The sequence below is a fragment of the Phascolarctos cinereus genome, unplaced genomic scaffold, assembly GCF_003287225.1.
Source record: "Phascolarctos cinereus isolate Bilbo 61053 unplaced genomic scaffold, phaCin_HiC Scaffold_4;HRSCAF=312, whole genome shotgun sequence".
Lineage (NCBI taxonomy): Eukaryota > Metazoa > Chordata > Mammalia > Diprotodontia > Phascolarctidae > Phascolarctos > Phascolarctos cinereus.
This window is the reverse complement of record NW_027555847.1, coordinates 709,753,386-709,768,026: the sequence shown is the minus strand read 5'-3', so window position 1 is coordinate 709,768,026 and position 14,641 is coordinate 709,753,386.

Genomic DNA, 14,641 nt, shown 5'->3' with positions numbered 1-14,641 from the left:
AAGGAACTCAGCCTCTCATTGAAACCCACTCCATCTTCCAAACTTCCTTGTTCCTACCAAGGGCGCCGTCATCCAAGTTCACAGCCTTGGAGTCCTCCTTGGGGGCTTTGCCCTCGGTCACTTCTCCTATCCACTCGGCTAGCACGTCAATTTCATGTCCATCACACACCTTGGTTCAGGTTCTAACCGCCTCTCGCCTGAATACTCTCCAAACTGATCTCTATGCCTCCAGCCTCTCCTCTCTCTATTCTCCACAGCTGTTAATTCATATTACTAAACAATTCATATAATTTATGTTCCTAAAAAATAAAATTAAAGATAAACAGGTCTGTGGTACACCCAGAGGTCTGAAGATCCTCCCTTCCACCTTCGTCCCTTTGACTGAAGGTCAGTAAATAAAGAGGCCAGAACAGGATATAAAAGCGTTAATTATTGTCAGCTAATGGGCTATTGCCAAGTGGAAAGCAAAACTTCAAAGGAAGTTCGTTCTTAGGGTTTTACACAGCCTTAGGGCAACATTACCAGCAGCGGTAGGGTGAGGCTACTCATCTACTTTTTTGAATAAGAAGGTTGAGTGATAAGGACTGGATATTTGGTGCTTTGGGGAAGAGTTGTTAACCTTGGGGTGTTGGAGTTGCCAAAGATCGGATTTGTTCCTTCCCGCCAAGAGGAGACCAACACCTGTGGGGATTGGAAGGTGGTTTCTGAGATGAGCTTTGAGGAAAACTGAGGACAAGGTGATACTAGGCTGATAAAGGACCTGGACTAAGCCAACCAGGGCTCCAGATTCCCAATTCAAGGTCTTTCCCATATCACCCAAGGCACTCCCATGCTGCCTAGGATCGACTTTGGAATGAAGAGGTTGAAGTAGAATCAGTCAACCCTAAGGCCTGTTGTCTGTTGTATCTCCACGTCGCCTCTCCCCGTTGGTACTGGAATGTGAGCATGCTTATGGATTCATAAATCTAGAGCCATCCCTACTCCAAACGTGCATGTGGTCTATTTGTGCCTGACCTGTGGTAGAGCCTCCCTAAGTCCTGTTGGTCTGATCAGCCACAGATGGACACACTGTACCTGGACCCTGACATCATGATGTCATTTTGGTCCTCATGGAGGACAATAAGCAATCACATATACCCATGGTTTGGAATGATTTTGTTGGGCATATTATCTGGTGGCTATCCTAATCCCAGGGAAAAACTAATCAGGCAAAGAAGAAAACAAAAGATTTGTCTCTTCAGCAGGTCAGTAAGAGTCAGGTAACCAGGAAACCAACCCTACCAATTGAGCTATGTGGCGCTCTCCTTTGGCAGAGAAGAATGTGTTGGGGGTGGGGAATGGATGAGACCACATAGTCCTCTCAACAGTTCTAAAGGGATGGAGCCTGGCAGAGAGCCACAAGACCTAATTGGCGGAGGAGCAGGGGGAAGATAAGACCACCATTCCTTCACGTCCCACAGATGTGCTGAACTACCTCCCAATCTCTGAGTGCCCCCTTTCCTTCTGTTTTGTTTTCTTATTATTATTGCTACCACAAAAAGTGCTGCTATGAATAACCTGGTGTATATTACAGAGTCATACCGAGTCACCACATATCTTGAGTAGCCTTTCTGCCTCTGACAGCCACGAGTTTTCGGACATTTTTTTGTTTCACCCACAGGGTAGGATGCCCTGCCTGCTGTGGCAAGCAGGACAGGATGGGGTGAAGCAGACAACTTTTAGGGCACTTTTTCTAGTCTCTTCCTCACACCAGGAGGTAAGCAGTATAGTCCCTCAAAAAAGCTACTCAGATACCCAGGGGGCTGCTGAATCCCACTGCTGCTTCAGTCCAGTGAGAAGATGACCCTATGGCCTGGGTGCCCTATGTGCAGAGTTGTGTCTACAGCTCCCAGTGTGTCTGCACCTGCTGCTTCGTCACTTGCCACAAGATTTTGAGGTAGGTAAAATGCTATGGGTGATGTCTTTTAACTTGAGCACAAATTGGATTTAAGTGAAGCAGAGTTGCGCAAAGCCGTCAACGTCACCCTTTCTTCCAGAATCACCAGAGTCTAGTGGCAAGACAAAAGTCAAGACAATTGGTGGTGCCCCAGGATGCAGTGGATGACCTTGGTGTCTTCCATGTCTCACCGAGTTCTACGGGCTCTACAGCACCTGCTTCAGCCTCCTTCATAGCTATTGTTCTCAACCGCCCATTCTACCAGGGGGAGTTTTCATATCCTAGGGGTAGCCTTCCCCATACTTAAGTCACCAGTAGGTTTGAGCACTATTGGTTACCTGGTTTAGCCTGTCTGCCCAGATGGTTTGCTGGGCTATGGCTGCTGCACATGCTACAGCTTCTTGGGGCCATAGGGGAGAGTTGGGTGGCAAGTGGACACCTAAGGTAGATGAACAGCCCTCACCCCATGTACCCCTCTTTTTACAGAGGAGGAAAATGAGGCCCAGGGGGGCTCCAGTGAGTGACCCAAGGTCACACAGGCAAATGTCAAAGAATAGATCTGAACCCACATTCCAGAGTCATCATTCTTTCCATTTTGCAGCTCTTCCTCCAAATAAGAGACATTGATGTGATACTTTAAATAATAATAATATTGATAATAATAGCCAGCATTTACAGACCACTTTAAGGTTTACAAAATACTTAAATGCCTTTTTAAAAATTGATCCTCACCATAACCCTGGGAGGTAACCATTTTACAGACAAGGAAACTAAGTCTGAGAAAGGTCAAGTGACTTGCTCAGGGTCACACATCTAGTATCTAAGGCAGGATTGGAACTCAGGTCTTCCTGACTCCAAGCCCAACAGCCTATTCACTTTGCATATATGACCTTTTAGGATCCTTGCAGTAACTCTTATTGTGTAAGTATTAACCCATACTTTAGTAAGTACTATCCCCATTTTGCAGGTGGAGAAACTAAGGCTCAGAGAGGTTGTAACTTGCCCCTACTTACACAACTAAGAAATATCAGAGCAGGATCTGAACCCAGGGCTATCTGATTCCAAGGTCAGTCCTCCTCCCACTATGCCATGCTGTCTATCTGGTTGAGTTGTCGCAAAAAACCATCCTCCATCCCTCAGTCTTATCACATTTCAGGGAAGAATGGAGGGGCTGTCGGAGGAGATTGAGTCTGACAAACTTCCAGAATAGAGATTGATCTGGGGGTCTTTTGCTCCACCAACGCACATCCTTGTTCTCAGGGCTCCATTGTGCTACTCGTTAGTTCTCTTTGGCCTCCACCCCCCTCCAAAGAATGTCCACCCTTTAAGAATATGGGGGATACAGACCTTCCCAGGTCCACCCGTCAGTCCCTACTTCCCCTCTTCATTGAACTGGGCTCGCCTCAGCTTCAAGACCGACATGAGTAAGACTCCTCATTGGTATGGGGAACCTTGGAATAGTTCCATATGCACACCCAGAGGACAACAAAGAGATGGTAATTGATGATGACAAGTTTGCATTGTAAAAAGGAAGACCTATGGAGAATTACCCAGGGCCTCTTCTTCTAGCTGGCATTTAGTAAAAGTCAGAGAAAACTGCCAGGCACCCAGGGGAGGGATGAGCCAAACAGATCCAGGTTAAAGTGTGCCTGACAAATCAGGATGGCGTCTTCATGAAGAATCTGAAGGGTAAGATAATTTCTTCCCCAGCTGAGTTGGGGATGGTGGAAGGAGGAAAGAGAAGAAGGGGGAAGGAGAGAGAAGGAGAAGGAAGAAAAGGAGGAGGAGGAGGAGGAGAAGAAGAAGACGATGATGACAGACTGGACCTGTGATTCCACTGGTAGAAGGAACAGCCTTCAGCATGACCAGTATTGGCACCCAAGAAAGCTGTGCCCACTAGAATCAATGCGAAATGCTCATTAAATGTCCTTTTCAGAGAGCTGGTTCCCCGAGACAGGGAAGGCTGTAACTCTTGCAAGCTCCTTGGTTACCAGCTCCAAACCTTGCCACTCACATGCCAAATATCATCCCCACCTCTTCACCAAAGGAATCTTGGACTTCAACCTTGGAACTGTCCTGGCCTTTGTAAGGAGATCTTTTAAACTGAGCCCTGTACTGTGTAATCTCAAGATCTTTCATCCCTGTTTGCCCACCTTTGGACCTTCCCCGACTTATCAATATCCTCTTCAACTATCTTGGTTAGAACCGAATACAGGACCCCAGATGTGGTCTGAATAAGACAGGGGTCTGGATCCCAAGCCGCTCTTGTTGAATCAGTTCAGTCCTGTCAGACTCTTTGTGACCCCATTTGGAGTTTTCTTAGCAGAGACAATGGCGTGGTTTGGCATTTCTTTCTCCAGCTTGTTTTCCAGATGAGGAAACTGAGGGAAAGAGCATGAAGTGACTTGCCCAGGGTCACATAGCTGGTAAGTGTCTGAGGCCAGATTTGAGCTCAGAAAGATGAGTCTTCCTGATTGATTCTAAGCCAGGTGCCACCTAGCTGCTCAAGCCCCTCTTAATCCAGCCCAAATTCACATTAGTTTGATTGGCTGCCCTGTCCCACCAATTAACCTGCAAACCACTAAAACCCCTAGATGTCTGTCAAGAGAATGGCCCTTCAGATACTGGGGTTATGCTTCATCTTGTCCTTAGGAAGCTAGTTTTTCGAATGCAAGTATAAGGTTTTATCCTTATTAAATGCATGAGTAGGGATTAAATTCTCTTTATTCCCATTACTTTTTAAAATGTCTTTGTTACTGTGTACTTAACAAATACCATCAAACACATATAAGGAGAACAGAGAAAGAGAATTATACATGAAACCCAAGTATCTATTACATAGTTTCTTTTTAAAGAGTATAATAAATTCAACACATCCCTTTCAAAGCTGTCCTTCTTATGTTTCTTGTTCTCTTCAGCACATCTTTTAAAAATGCTACAACCACTTTCTTTTCTTTCTTCTTTTATCAGTATATTAGGCTAGATTAAGAGAGGCTTGGTGTACAGGCCTTTACTTGGTTCAGGCCACATCTGGGCTACTGTGTTCAGTTCTAACCAAGAGAATTTAAGAGAACATTGTTAAATTGGGGAGGGTCCAAAGGTAGGCAAACAGGGGCAAAAACCTTGGATTATGTATGACTTATAAGACAGTATGGCCTTATTTCCCTCTTCCTCCCAAATCTTAACCCCTGCCCCTCAAAACCCTCCCTTATAATAAGGATAGTTAAGCAAAAGAAACCCACGCATTGACCATTTCCAAAAATGCCCATCCTAGTCTGCTCCTCTAGTCCCCCACCTCTCTATCTGGTAGTGTTTTTGTTCTGTCCTTTTTAGTTATGTCTGACTCCCCACTACCCCATTTGGGGTTTTCTTGGCAACAATACTACAGTGGTTTGTCATTTCCTTGTCCAGCTCATTTTACAGATGAGGAAACTGAGGCAAACAGAATTAAGTGATAGGTCATACAGTTAATAAGTGTCTGGAGCCAGATTTGAACTCCAGGAGATGAGTCAAGCTTGTACTAATTTTGGCCTAATAATTAACACCAAGAAAGTACAGGTGCTCCATCAACCAGCACCACACCACCCATCTATGGAACTGTCGGTTACAGCAAATGGAGAAGTTTGGAATGCTGTGGATAAGTTCACTTGCCTTGGTAGTGTACTTTTCAGGGATGTACACATTGATAATGAGGTTGATGCACACATTGCCAGAGCTAACTCAATGTTTGGGAGGCTCCAAAGGAAAGTGTAGGAGAGAAGAGGTATTAGACTGACTACCAAACTAAAGGTCTACAGAGCTGTTGTGCTGACCTCATTGTTGTATGCCTGTGAAATCTGGACAGTCTACCAGTACCATGCTGGGAAACTGAATCACTTCTATCTGAATTGTCTTAGGAAGATTCTGAAGATCTCCTGGCAGGATAACGTACCAGACACTCAGGTCCTTTCTTGAACTAAACCACCAAGCATTCAAGCTCTACTGCTGAGAGCACAGCTCCAATGGGCTGGCCATGTTTGAATGCCAAATATACATTTGCCAAAAAGACTATTTTATGGAGAACTCACACAGGGCAAGCATTCACCTGGTGGTCAGAAGAAGCAATACAAGGACACTTTTACGGTCTCTCTTAACTTTGGAACTGATTGTATGACATGGGAAACACTGGCACAGGACCGCTCGGTATGGCATGCCCACATCAGAGAAGGTTGCTCTGCTCTATGATTAAAGTAGAATTGAAGTAGCTCAAAAGAAACGCAAGATATGCAAAACATAGAGAATCTACCCCAAATGTTCATATGGACTCTTTGTGCTGGTCTGTGGTAGAACATTCAGAACTCTTATTGGTCTGGTCATCCACAGTCGGACATACCATTCCTTGACTCTAGTACAGTCATGTGATTTTGGTCCTCATTGAGAATAAAGAACAACAACCATTCTATCCATTGTACCACCACCTGGCTGCCCTTACATCTGGTAGTGTATATCCCAATTAAATGTCATCTTATTAGATTTAATCTGATGTGCTAGACTTTCAAATGAGACATCCAACATGTTAACTAACCTTCCCAACTTTGTGTCACCTAAAAGTTTGATGAGTATACCATTACCATCTATGTTAATACCAAAAGCCCTGATAAAAAATATTAAACATCACAGGGCTGAGCATAGGTCCTTGGGGCACTCCAGTAGAGACCTCCTTCCAATCTGACAGCAAACCATCCATGACTTTCCTTTCCAACTGATCCACCCATCTGAGCTACCATCTTGCCTCCATTTCTCCATCTTGTCCATAAGAATAGGATGAGATATTTTGGTAAATGCTTACTAAAATCTAAGTAAACTATGTCTAAATTGTCCTCCAATTCCAGTAACCCTATCCAAAAAGGAAATAAAGAAAGTCTCCATAATGTGTTCTTGACGGAACCAGAAGGGCCCTCTGGAATCTTTGCTTCCTTTTCTAGACATCCATGAAACAACCCTTGAATAGAACATTCTAGAATGTTTTCAAGAATCGCAGTCAAACTCACTGACCTAGTTTTCAGACTCCTTTCTTTTCTCTTAAAAAAAAATTGGTGGCATGTGTCCTTTGATGTGGTCTCTCTCCCATGATTGACCCACAACCGCACCTGCCAGTTCATCTTGTACCCTACGATGAAATGCATCTAAGCCTAGTAATTTCAGCTCTTTGCTCTTTTATTATCTCCCTCCTTATCTTTGGCGTGGATTGCCTATTAGCAATGTTTGTTCTGCCTTCTCCAGTCCAAAGGTCATTTTCTTCAGCAGAAAAAAGAGAAGCAAAATTAAAGTTGAGCACTTCTGCCTTCTCCTGTTGTCCATTGTCATCGTCCTCTTGGAGAAAGAAGGTCAAACAACAACAGCAGCGCTGTCTCATCCACCCGAGCAATGGTCCTAACCTTTCTTTGATCTTCTTCTCCCCAGTATAACCAAATCACCCCTTTCTGTTGCCCTTAGTTTTTCTCAGTAGGCTCAGTGTATTCTGAACATTAGCACTCGACATTATTATGCTCAGAGGACTATGAGTGTTCCATTCATATTTCTTGTTTTCTGTGGCATCTGTCTTCCCTATGTGTCTTTTCCAAATCCTAGATGAACCCTTTGGACAACCTCCCCTTCCCCTATTAGAACACAAGCCCTTTGAGAGTAGGGACTAGCTTGTTTTCTCACATTTTTATCCCTAGCTCTTCTCAGGGCACCTGGCACATTTGTTGTTGTTCAGTCATTCAGTTGTGTCCGACTCTCTGTGGCCCCATGGACCATACTTGTCCATGGGATTTTCTTGGCAAAGATACCGGAATGATTTGCTATTTCCTTCTCCAGTGGATTAAGACAAACAGAAGTTAAGCGACTTGCCCAGGGTCACACAGCTAGTAAGTGTCTAAGGCTGGATTTGAACTCAGATCTTCATGACTCCAGGCCCAGCACTCTATCCAATGCACCACCTAGCTGCCTCTATGCGCTTGGCACATAGTAAGCACCTAATAAATTCATTATTTATCTACTTGTTTCTAATTCTTTGCTACTATGAAAACCACAGTTATGAATATCTCCGTGTATGTGGGGCATTTCTTTCCATTTATGACCTTTCTGAGTTATGTGTCTCCCTACTGGCACTAGGATCACCCCACTCCTTCCACTGATCCTGGTCTTCACATGCCTCAGGTCTCTGGGCCAGGTGGTACTATATGGATCACCTATTTGACAAGAAGGTAGGCAGAGCAGTGGGGCCTGAGCTCTACATGAGCTGGGGGGTGGTGAAAAGCACATGGTGGGTCATCACTTAGGAGTACAACCCTGAGCACTCTCAGTTCCTTCTCCATATTCGTGGGGTGATTTTTCTTGAATCTTCCTTCAGATGGACATTCCTCCCATCCCTCCTGGGCTGATATCCTCTATAGGATTTTAGCCCAAGTTATTCTGCTATCCTTTCTCAGAACATTGAATTTTGTTATCCCAAAATGAAGGGTGCATTTCAGACTGCTGCCAGTTTTCTCCTGTGTTTCCTCTGTCCTTAATTGTCTATGTTGCAGGGTTCATCATTCAAGTGTTTCACTAGATGGTAAGCTCTGTTGAGGTCAAGGGTAGAAGATGCGGGTCCTGCCTCGAATGAATTTGACCCAAACCTTCTTTCAGCCAGAGACAAGGTTCATTAAAATTGGAGTGGGCGAGACTCTTAAGGAATCTGAGCGGTTTGATAGATGAGACAAAGCTTTTTATAGTGTGGCCAATGGCTTGGGGTGACTGGGAGGTAAGAAAAGAGGACCTGGAAGGGCCTGGTGCCCCAGGCAAACATCAGGGACCTGAGCCAGGTAGAAGGGGTCTAGATGGAATTAAGGGTGGGAAGGGGCCAGGGGTGATCTGAAAGTAACAGACAATGAAGGGCTGGGCTAGGTTAGAGGTAACAGAGAATTGGAGATTTTGGCAGGGTCCAAGCCACAATGCAAGGAACTGGGAAGGGCTGGGTGTCCCAGGAGCCTGGGCCATGTGGGAAAGTCCAGGGCCTTTTAGGGATCCACCATTAGCATCCCATCAGCTCTTTGAGGATCTAAGCTGTACCTCTTACTTGCATCTTCCACAGGGCCCAGTCCAGTGCTGGACACACATGAAGGTCAGCAGAACATGGTAGGATAAAGAGGGCTGGCCTTGAAATCCTTGCTCTGCCTGTAAGCAGCCACCTTCTTTCCTTCCTTCTCCAGTTCCACAGCAACGTAAATGGAAGGGCAACAGGAACAATAACAAAAAGAAAATGGAAACTGGCTGTTGGGTAATTCCAATAGCCAAGCTTTGATCCAAAGCCCCCACTCCTTGGCTTGTTAAGGATCTTCTCTCCAAGTCCTGCTTTCTTTGTTTTTAGTATTGGACTAATAATACCTGCCTTGGAATCACAGAACCTGAGACTTGGAAGGGATCTCCATGATTATCTAGAACAGGGGTGAGGAACCTGTGGCCTTGAGGCTACAAGTCGCCCTCTAGGTCCTCAAGTGTGGCCCTCTAGGTCCTCAAGTGTGGTCCTTTGGCTGACCTGTCCATAGAGGAATCCCCATTATGACACACCTACTTTGAGTAGTGGCCACTAGCCTCTGTTTGAAGACCTCCAAGGATGGGGAAGCCACCATATATCCATCCCTTCCAGGCAGCCCATTCCACTTTGGGACAGCCCTAAATTTTTCCTGACATCAAGTCTTCATTTGTTTCTTTGCAACTTCCACCCCTGGCCCCAGGTCTTTCCTCCGTATACAAACATAACAAACCCAAACGCAGATATTTGAAAACTGCTATCAAGTTCCCCCTGAGTTTTTTCTTTTCTAGGCTAATGATACCCAGTTACTTAAATCCATCCTCATGTGATGTGGATTTGTCTTTGGCCACTCATGCCCTCTTTGTATATTTCATCATGGAATGGAGGGGACCCTGGGGTCCTCAAAGGCCAGGCCAGCAGACCACAAGCCCTGTCCAATCCTTCTGAACTTGAACAATTTCTAGTACAAGCCTGGTGATGGATGGCACATCTTTTGCCTGAGGCCCAGCCTTGAGTTTGTTCTCTTCCAGTAGCTGGCATTTCTAGTATAATATTGAATAGTAATGGTGATAGTGGACGTCCTTGCTTTACTCTCTGATCTTATTTAAAAAAAAGTTTCTAGCTTATCCCCAAGCTTTACTGAGTTTGAAGAGACTCATCACTAGGGCAATGAGTAGTTTTGTCACAACCACTCCTGAAGATGCTAAGGTCATCCGCTGCATCCCGGGCCACCAGCAGTCATACTGACTTTTGTCCTGCCACTGGACTTCAATGACTGTGGAAGACAGAGGGAGGCTGATCCTTGGTGCAACTCTGCCTCACTTAAATCCGGTTCACACACAGATCAAGAATGATGTCACTGGTCCTCTTCAAAAATGAAGGACAAGCAATAAACACCAAGCGGTGGAGTACTGAAATCTGCATCAGTGGAGGGAGTGTCCAAATCAAGAAATCACTGACCCTTCAAATATTTCCCCTAAAACCCACTGTTCTCTAAACTTCTTTATTTCTTCCATTCATCCAGGATCATAACCTCAGAATCATCGTTGACTGGCCACTCCCTCAACCCCAAATCCAATGAATTGTCCAATCTTCTTGGTCCTCCACAACATCTCTTGCATCGAACTCTCCTATACTCACGTGGCTATCATACTGGTTGAGGCTTTTATAACCTGTTACCTGGAATATTACAATAGCCTCCTCATTGACCTTCATGCCTCAAACTTCTCCTCATCTCCCAGCTATCCTGTAGACAGCTGCCAAGCTGATATTCTCAAAACATAAATCTGACCATGGCAACCCCCCAGCTCAAAAATCATCAGTGGCTCCCTATTGCCCCTAGGACAGAAAACAAGACTCCTCAGCCTTGCATTTAAAGGTGTCCGCCAGCTGGCTTTCTCACTTGCCTTTCCAGTATGATTGTATCCCTTCTCACATTCTTTATTCTGGTCAAGCAAGCCTGCTGCCTCTTCCCCATCAGCAGCCCTCTGTCTCCAGCTTCCTTGATCATCTACGGGTGCTTTATCACGTCTGGAGTATTCTCTCTCACCACCCTGGCTTCCTCCAAAGCACAGGGGCTACCTCCTCCATTAGACTTTTCTGAATCCTCTCAGTTGTAAGCATTCTCTCTCTTTTGAAAGTATTTTGCATAACATTGTATATATGTCATGTTTATTTACTTGTGGCCATGTTGCACCTCCTAATAGAATGTAAGTTTCCTGAGGAATTGTTTCATTTTTATCTGTCTCCTCAGTGCCTTGGATTTTATAGGTGCTTAAGAAATGTGGGTTAAATTCAATTGGATTTGAATGGCAGGGTGGAAAGAGAACTGACACAAAGTAATTAATAATAGTTTTAGTTTTTGTTCTGTCATTTCAGTTGTGTCTGACTCTTCATGACCCCTTGTGAGGTTTTCTTTTTTTTAATTAGGCAATTGGGGTTAAGTGACTCGCCCAGGGTCACATAGCTAGTAAGTATCAAGTGTCTGGTCTGAGGACGAATTTGAACTCAGGTCCTCCTGACTCCAGGGCTGGTGCTCTATCCACTGCACCACCTAGCTATCCCTCCTTGTGAGGTTTTCTTGGCAGAGATACTGGAGTGGTTTGCCATTTCCTTCTCCAGCTCATTGACAGATGGGAAAACTGTGTCAAACAATATTAAGTGACTGGCCAGGGTCACATAACTAGTAAGCGTCTGAGGCTGGATTTGAACTCATGAAGATGAGTCTTCCTGACTTTAGGCCCAGAACTCCACGCACTATGGCACCACCTAGCTATCCAATAATAATAACAGCTAGTGTTTCTAGAACACTTTCAGGTTTGTAAAGCACTTTACAAACATCATCTTGTTTGATCCCCATGACAACTCTGTGACATAGGTGCTATTATTCCCATTTTTCTGAAGAGGAAACTGAAGCTGAGAGAGCTTAAGTGACTTTCCCAGAGTGAGACTGGTAGTTAGTGTCTGAGATAGGATTTGAACTCAGGTCTTCCTGACTCCAAGTCCAATACTCTGTAGACTGCATCCTCTCACTCTTGGTTTAAAAGCATGGTGCCTGCAGCCCAAGGTGAGGTATTTAGAGTAAGAGGTTTGGGTTTTGAATCCTGCATTGCCTCTTACTACCTGTGAAAGCCTGACCTCTCTGGACCTCAGTTTCTTCCTCTGTAAAATAAGAAGGTTAGATGAGACTAAGAGTCCTTTGCTTTTTTGTGTCATGACCCTGTCAGCAGTATGGTGGAGCCTACAGACACCTTCTCAAAGTTGTGTTTTTCACTGCATAAAATAAAATGCTTAAGTTACAGACAGCTAGGTGGCACAGTGAATAGAGTGTCAGCCTGGAGTCAAGAAGATCTGAGTTCAGATCTGGTCTCAGACACTTCCTAGCTGTGTGGCCCTGGGCAAGTCACTTAACCCCAATTACCTCCAAAACAAACAAAAGATACCTAGGTTACAAATGAAACCAATTATATTGAAATATAGTCATCAAAAATACATATATTTTAAAAACCAGTCTACAGACCCCTAGTTAAAAACCCCTGGACTAGATGACCTCTGAGGACCCTTCTGGCTTTACATTCTCAATCTCTAGGTGGCACCTCGAATAGAGTGCCAGGCCTGGAGTCAGGAAAACGTATCTTCCTGAGTTCAAATCTGGCCTCAGACGCTTACTAGCTGGGAGACCTTGGGCAAGTCACTTAACCTTGTCTGCCTCAGTCTCCTCACCTGTGAAATGAGCTGGAGAAGGAAATGGCAAATCATTCCGGTATCTTTGCCAAGAAAACCCCAAATGGGGTCACAAAGAGTTGGATACAACTGAAGAACAAAAAATTCACTGAGTTGTCTGGGTTGACAGTGTTCTGATCAGCCACTGGAGGGCAGCATTCTCGTGCCTTCAGCTCTCTATCCTGGGTGCTCTCATAACAGTAGCCTTGATAGCTTCATATCTGTATCTGTAAAATGAGATTGTGTATGTGAAAACATTATATATATGCCATTTTCACACACACACACACACACACACACACACGTACACATATAAATATATATAGTTTTTGTTGTGCAACTCTTCGTGACTCCATTTGGGGTTTTCTTGGCAAAGATACTGGAGACTTTTGCCATTTCCTTCTCCAGCTCATTTTACAAATGAGGAAACTGAGGCAAATAGGGTGAAGTGACTTGCCCAGGGTAACACAGTAAATGTCTGAAGTCGGATTTGAACTCAGGTCTTCCTGACTTCAAGCCCTGCACTGTATCCACTGAGTCACCTAGCTGCCCATAATGGCATACATATGCCTATATATAAATACACATATATGCCATTTTCACATACACAATCTCATTTGATCCCCACATTAACCCTGTAAGATAGGTGGTGTTAGTATTATGATCCTCAAAGATTTTTAGTGATTTGTCCAAGACCACCCAAGTAGTAGAGTCGGGGTTTGAACCCAGTACCCATGAGTCTAAATCAGATGTTTCCCTCCCTCCTCACTATAATAGTGTTATCATGTGCCCTTATGCCCTTGTGATCACAAAGCCCCTGCCCATAGAGCCCACCAACCTGATAGGCACACGTGGGATTCTCAGAAGGCAGAGAGAAGTAATCTGAACCATAGAGTGAATAACAACAACAACAAAAAATGGTAAGACCCACCCCAGAGAGGTGAGGTGATATGGTGGATGGAGCCCTATTAGAAGCTAGCTCCCGTATCTTGGGCAAATAGCTTTACTGCTCTAGAACTCAGGTGGTTTAGGGGGTCACTGGTCAGTTGATCCGTAGGGCAGTCAACAAGCACTAGGTACCGGGCACCATGCTTAACACAGGATGCCAATACTTGCCATACAATCCCTCCCAGTGCTCTGATGGGATGAAGTAAGATCATTAAGTGTGAAAGTGACAGATGTAGTAGTGAATTACTCTAGAAATAGGATGCTTTATTATCTTGCAAATAAAGAGTTTGGAGGCAGGAAGAAAATCACAAGGTGTGCCCATGTGTCTTCCCTCCAATATTTTTATACAGATGAAAACAGGTTGTTTCATTTTCTCAACAAATATTTATTGAGTAACCACTATATAGTGGGAAGAGCATTGGTTCTGGAGTCAGAGAACATAAGGGTTCAAATCCTACTTTTCACACTTAGTGTCTGTGTGGTCTTGGGCAAGTAACCAAACCTCCCCAGGCTTCAGTTAACTCATCTGTACAATGACAGCCAGCTAGGTGGTGCCATAATGGATAGTACACTAGGCCTGGAGTCAGGAAGACTTGAGTTCAAATCTGGGTTCAGACACTTACTAACTGTGTTACCCTGGGCAAGTCACTTCATCCTGTTTGCCTCAGTTTCCTCATCTGTAAAATGAGCTGGAGAAAGAAACGACAAACCACTCTACTATCTTTGCCAAGAAAACCCAAATGGTATCATGAAGAGTCAGACACAATTGAAATGACTCAACAATAACAAAAAAATGAGAAGGTTGGACCAGATGGTCTCTGAGGTATCCCTCATCCTGTTTCTTCCTTTGTAGAATGTGGGGACTGAACTTCATGGCCTCGGAGATGTCTTCCAGTTCTAGATCCATGAGGCTGCCTAGTATTCTATGACTTAGTGCTTGGAGGACCTGGGACAAGTTACTTCTCCTTGGACCTCAATCTCCTCATCTGAAAATG